Source organism: Rosa chinensis, chromosome 6 (genome assembly GCF_002994745.2).
Source record: "Rosa chinensis cultivar Old Blush chromosome 6, RchiOBHm-V2, whole genome shotgun sequence".
Lineage (NCBI taxonomy): Eukaryota > Viridiplantae > Streptophyta > Magnoliopsida > Rosales > Rosaceae > Rosa > Rosa chinensis.
In genome coordinates, this window is record NC_037093.1 from 13640661 (window position 1) to 13647989 (window position 7329).

The following is a 7329-nucleotide window of genomic DNA, read 5'->3' on the forward strand; positions in this document are numbered from 1 at the left end:
GAAAAGAGTAATCCCTTCCCTGGAGCAGACTTTAAATACCGCAAAATACAAAATACAGCATCCATATGAGTCTTACTGGGATAATGCATAAACTGACTCACCACACTAACTGCATAGGCTAAATCTGGTCTAGTGTGGGATAAATAAATCAACCGGCCAACTAACCTCTGGTATCTTGCTTTATTCGTAGGTACTTGATCCAAGTACTCTGCTAAACGATGGTTTTGCTCAATAGGAGTATCAACAGGTTGAAAGTCAAGCATACCTGTTTCTGCCAGCAAGTCAAGAATATACTTCCTCTGACTCAACACAATATACAATCCTTCCCACGAGCAACTTCAATTCCCAAGAAATATTTCAAATTACCCAAATCTTTCATCTCAAATTCTAAAGACAACTGACCTTGTAACCTTTGAATCTCCTCAAAGTCATCACTTGTCACAACCATGTCATCAACATAAATAATCAAGGCAGTCACTTTACCACATCGATGTTTAAGGAACAAGGTGTGATGTGAATTGCTCTGTCGGTACCCAATTTTCTTCATGAACTTGGTGAACCTGCCAAACCAAGCTATGGGAGACTAGTCAAACCATAAAGAGATTTTTTCAATCTGCACACCACCTGCTCTCCAGTAGAAGTACCATATCCAGGAGGCAAATCCATATAAACCTCTTCATGCAGATCACCATGCAAGAATGCATTCTGAACATCAAACTGTTGTAAAGGCCAATCAAGATTAGCAGCTAACGAAAGAAGTACCCGAATTGTGTTAATTTTCGCCACTGGTGCAAATGTCTCATCATAATCCACTCCATACTTCTGAGTATAGCCTTTAGCCACTAGTCTTGCCTTGTACCTGTCCACCGATCCATCTGAATTGTGTTTCACAGTATACACCCACCGACAACCAACTGTCTTCTTCCCGGGTGGTAATGACACTAGCTCCCACGTACAATTCTTCTCAAGAGCATCCATTTCGACTGTTATTGCTTGCATCCACTTCTCATCCCTCATTGCATCCTGCACTTTACTAGGGAGAGACACAGAAGATAATTGATTCACAAAGGCTACATACGGTTTAGACAGCCTATGGGTCGACACATAATTAGCAACGAGGTATTTAGCTTTTGCACTTAGAGTAGGTTCATAGTACTTCGGGGGTTGACCACGGGTGGAACGACTAGGCAGAGTTTTGGTGGGAACAATATCGGACACAGAAGAAGGAACACTAGCTGACACAAAAGGACTAGGCAGAGTTTTGGTGGGAACAATATCTGACACAGAAGATGGAACACTAGCTGACACAGAGGGAGTATTAGATAAAGAAGGATTAGAACATACCTCGGGTGACGAATGAGTAGGTGAGACCACTGAAGGAGAGGGAGAGACAGAAGAACTGTTCAAAAAGGCATTGACGACATCAGGAATATTTTCATCAGAAACAGAATCGGGAACTTCCTCTCCGGCCAACTGGTCAGATTGATCCGGTAGACTGGTCAGTAGCTGATTACCCAGATTCTCTTCTCCATTCGGTGGGCTGCTATCCTCTTTGTCAAGTTCCGTTCCCAAACACTCCAGCCTTGAGAACTCAGATGCCAGTCTCCCATCTTGCCCACAAAAAATAACAAGACTTCTCCCCCTGACGAGGAGTCACAGGAGGCAAAAAATAACATGCATCTTCACTGAACGTAACATCCATGGTGACATAAAACTTCTGGGATTGAGGATGATAACATTTGTAACCTTTCTGATGAGAACCATACCCCACAAACACACACTTAAGGGCTCTAGCATCCAACTTTGACCTTTAATTCTTATATAGATGAACATAAGCAATACAACCAAAGACACGAGCAGGAAGAGTATTAGAAGATGGAATAGAAACATAGTTAGACTGAACCTCAAGTGGGACACGACCTTGAAGAGGGACAAACGGAAGACGATTGATTAGATGAGAAGCACACAATACGGCCTCTCCCCAAAGACACTTAGGCATGTTCGCACTAAGTAGAAGAGACCGAGCCATGTCCAGAAGATGACGATTTTTCCGTTCAGACACCCCATTTTGCTCAGGTGTTTGTGAGCATAAAGTTTGATGTATTATGCCATGGTGTTGGAAATATTCATGAAAAGAATGATTGACAAACTCACCCCCATTATCGGAACGAAAGACCTTAACTTGAGCATTATATTGAGTACGAACAAGCTTATGGAATGCTGTAAAAGCAGAGAAAACATAATCTTTGGACTTAAGTAAAACCACCCAAGATAATCGAGTAAAGTCATCAATGAATAACACAAAATATCGCATTCCAGAAAGGGTAGAATGTTTAGAAGGACCCCATACATCTGAATGAATTAACTCAAAAGGCATAGTACTAGAATGAAAACTCGAAGGATAACTAGACCTATGACTCTTAGCCAAAGCACAAGTTTCACAATGCAGGTTAGACTCACTAACTCCCAGAAACAATGAAGACATGGACTTCTTCATAACTCCAAAAGATGGATGACCCAAACGCCTATGCCACAACCATAGCTCACTCAATCTATCAGAATTCAATGTCAGGGCCAAAGGCTGTTCCGGTGCTTGTGTTGGCTCTACGTACATGCAATCCAAGTGAAACAGCCTCCCCCTCAGGTCTCCCTTACCCATGATCACCGTGGTGCACAGATTTTGAAAAATAACATACATTGGATAAAATGTTACAGAGCATTTATTTTGTGACCCCAACTGGGATACAGACAAAAGATGATGAGACAATGAGGGTACATAAAGCACATTAAGCAATACTGAAGAACAAATTCGGGCAATATAAGGAACCCAAATTCGGACCCATGACAATTGTAGACGCAGTTGGAGAGAGACCCGCTCTGATACCAAGTCAAGAAGAACAAAGGAATAAGAAATTTGAGATTTTCTGATATGATATTTACCTTCTCCAAGAATGGAGTATTTATACAAGATACTCCAAGACCTATTAGGAAACTAATTACAACAGAAATAATCTTAATAATACACAATATTCACATTAATCCTAATTACATGGCATGACTCATGCCAACAACATCACGTATGGTGTCCGGTAACACTTCGGCACCTGCAAGGCTATAAAAAGTTAAGCACAGTACGTAAGCATACCCGCAGCCACACTAACATTAGTAACATACAGTCTTTGATATTCTCTAAACACGTTCATGCTCCTTTTGAATACCTTCTTTTTCCACTTTCCAGAGTCTTAAATATCTCGTTAAACTGCGTGACCAAACACTGGAGCTTTTCGAGCAAGCTTTCAGCTGAATCACCGTCAACATCCTCAGAGACCTTGAGATTTTTCAGTTTCTGTAAGATCATCTTGCAGTGCTCGGGTCTCAAAGTATTGTTGAACCACGTAGTCCATATATGAATGACTATCACGAGCTGACTTTATGAACTTACCCAAAGCTGAGCAAAAATCTAGCAGCTGCTGGCTATCATTGACGTAATTGTTCACAACGAGTAGAAAACTTTGTTCCCGTGCTATATTTCCTCATATATTGCAGGCAAGATCGCAGTCGCGTCCTGCCTAATTAAGAAAGAAGCCAATATCGTGAATTCTCCCAGATAACCTTTCAAAAAACTATCCCTGTTCATTCAGATTAATATATTATATATTCAACGTACCTATTATGGCGGCATTTATGCCTACAAGATTTAACGCCTCCATACTCCCATGAGGCTTAGGATAAGGTTTCAATTTCAACCATATATTATGCACCGGCGGCATCAATGGGTTGACTCAAAAAATATTTAGGCTCAACACATGTTTCCAAAGGCAACTAATAGCAACATGGGCTACGAAACTACATTCCAATGATCTATATTTGGTAAACTCCGTACAGAGACAATAATATTAACGTAGGGGGGTGTATTGTATATGAAATTAGTGGAACTTTTAAAGAAATCTATGGAATTTCAAAGTCTGGGTGTATTCAATATAGACTTTTAACAGTCTATGAAAGTCTTGACGTATTCAATTAGGATTTTTAAAGACTTCATGAATTCCACCAAAATTTAGGGGTATTCAATTAGGACTTTTAAAAATGAATAAAAGTACAGATGTATTCAAAATAGGGAGATTCTATTCATACCTCCAAAATTGGTATTTGTACCTCTCTCTCTTTTTCCAAATTATAGTTGACTTTGTCAACTCATGTCAAATTACTAATAAGGACACAAAAGAGGGAAAAAAAAAACTTTTTTTCTTTTGTAATTTTTTTTAACCCCACCCCACTCCTCCCCTCCCATGATGTCAGTGAGGTCTAAAACTGTGACATCCACGACATTGGTTATCCTAAATAACCAACAGGTCACAGCTCACAGAAAAAAAAAAAAAAAAGTGTATGTTCTTACCTTTACAAACAGTATGTTTTGATGAGGCAATTTGCAAAATTCTAAGCTGTGCATTACCTATTATATTGCTGCTTGCGCTTTTTTTCCAACTCAAAACAATTAGTAAATATGTGTCTCTCTCCAAGCTAAGCAGCATTATGTTGGACAGGCTTTGGAACACCATGACCACTTTCAGTACGGGGCATCTGTACGTAAATCATAATTAAGTGATGAAAACTTTGTATTCAAAAACTTTGTTTAATTAAAAAATTTGAGAATTGGGAGTAATATCTAAACATCTCAAATGGCAGTACACCAACGTGCTTATATATTCAATTAATTTAATGAAAGATACTGTATTGATTACCAACTGGAGATTTTTATTTTTTTTATATAATTGTATGAAGTGTAAAATAGGATTGTGAAATCTTCAAAAATTGAATGAGGTTCGACTACTGATTTTGGAGGTATGAATAGATCGTAAAAGAAGAAGTTTTTATTGATTTTATTGGATGATGGGCATTGTGGGAAAATTAGGGAGGTATAGATAGCAAATTTGTTATCTATAAAAAATAAGTTGGAGGTCTGTTAAGTTGGGAGGTCCAAATGCCAACTTTGGAGGTATGAATAGAAGCTCCTTTCAAAATATCATTCATACTTATGGAATTAGAAAATCATGGACTTTGTAGTGTTAACTATACATACCAAACTCCAATAATTTTCCAACCTCCGGACCAAAGATTTCAAAAAGTCTATCAAAGTTTCCTCTTCAAAAAAAAAAAAACAGTCTATCAAAATTCTTCTCTCTACGCACGAAGAAGTTTGTCTTTCATCATCTCTCTTTCTTAATTTTTTGTCTTTTCTCTAATCTTTTATGATATCAACCTTTTTTGATACCCAACATGTCCATTGTAGTTGTTGAATACTTGAATGTGATTTTTGTTTTTGTTTTTTTCAATTGTGATAGTTCGAACCCTAATAGCAATAAAAATGATTTATGAAACCCTAAAACTCAAATATTGTGGTCTAACCCTAATACCTTGAACCATACTAAATTTTATCTTATTAATTAATTAATCTCATTAATTTGAATTTATATTATGGTTCAAAAAAAGGTTGAACAATTGAATTTCAATTGATTGATTATAGATCAAGACATTGACCAATATTGCTACAATATATGTTAATATATGTTAATCGGCGAAAACAAAATTGATGAGAATAATTAACCATAAACATCAAGTGATCTATATTGTATATTTATGTTGTTGGGAGATTAGGAATGAGAACAAACTAGTTAGACAGACTCACAATCATTTATTTGAGTCAATTTCTATTAGGAGATACTGGAGCATTGAAGAGACAACAAGTTATTATTTTGTTTTGTGTTTGGGCTGCATTTGTTTTTTTTTTTTTTTAATATTTTGTACATCATAGGAATTTGTAAAAGTCATTCATAATAAATTATATAGATTTTCATGAATCAATAAAAGTCTGTTGCTAAAATCAATGGTTTTAAGAAATCCATAACAGTCTTTCAACTTTTTAAAGAGTCTGTGGATTTTTCAAAAAGTTTGTCATTTTAAAAAAGTCTGCACAAATCCAAATACAATACACACCCCCCTCAGGGGCCGAACTACCTTCCGGTTTGAAGGGGTCCGGACCCCACCCCCCCCACCCCCCCCCCGAGCTTTCTGACAGCCATGTAAATATATATGCATGTTATTAACCAACTTAAGTGAACAACCTTCCTTCATGTGCTAGACCCCCCTCCCTTAATCCCAAACCCAGGTGATGATGAATTGATTGATATATATATATATATATATATATATATATATATAAGTGTAATAAAATAACCAATAATAATAAGAATACACTAATATAAATCAATAACAGATTAATTAAAAATAAGTTTGCCTTTTTTTCATTCTTTGAATTGATTCTATTTTTTGAATGGGCAGTTATGTATGATTTTATTTCAAATTTATTGTTGACTTATGCATTATATTAAAAATGATTCTTAATTTATTTTTGGAGTTTTTATTTTTTTTTAACTCTATGTCTGGAGACCCCCCCCCCCCCCAATGTTTAAATCCTGGTTCCGCCCCTGACCCCCCTAGCGATTGTGGGGAAAATTTTTTATTTGTTTAACATTAATTACTTATCAGATTTTTTTTTTCGACGAGGCAAAATAAAACTACAACACAAAACCCCTAATACAAGCACAACCCAAATTATCAAAATGGAAGGCTTGACTAGCTAACAAAGGTAAAGAGTGGCTCCATGATTGAACTCCAAGATAATGACCACATTTGGCTATAGCATCCGCAAGAAAGTTTGCTTCATGTTTGACATGCTTGAATGTGACTTTCCCCACTCTATCATTCAAAATTCTAATATCCTGTAAAAGAGATTGTAACTTCCAAGGGGTTTGACAAGCACCTGAAATATTGTTCAGTAAAATTTTAGAGTCTCCCTCCACTTCTAGATTAGTAAAACCATTTAACCAAGCTGCGATTAATTTTTTTTCTTTTGGTCAAATTCATTAGGCAGGATTTGACGACAATTCCTTATAGAATGAGCACAGTGATTTCAAGGAAGATATTCCCTCCTTCCAGAAAAGATGACGATCCACATATTTTCTTAAGCTGATGAATTAAGTGCCTCCCATATTTCACTAAATTCCACTACGTACTAGTTCAACTGCTTGCTAATCCCTCTTTGAATTTTCTTTCGAATTCTTTCCAACTATTCCAAGATACATGCATGAGGAAGAATATAAGGTAGATTACAAAAAATGGGTTTCGTAATCACAAGGTATTGACTATCCCCGTTATTCTCCCAATGAACAGTTCGAGACTTCGAGAGCGTTATGCATGATGTAACATAAAAGTCTTTAATGACTTTCAAGTTTATGCAATTTAATTCCAGCGTTGAAGAAAATGCACCAA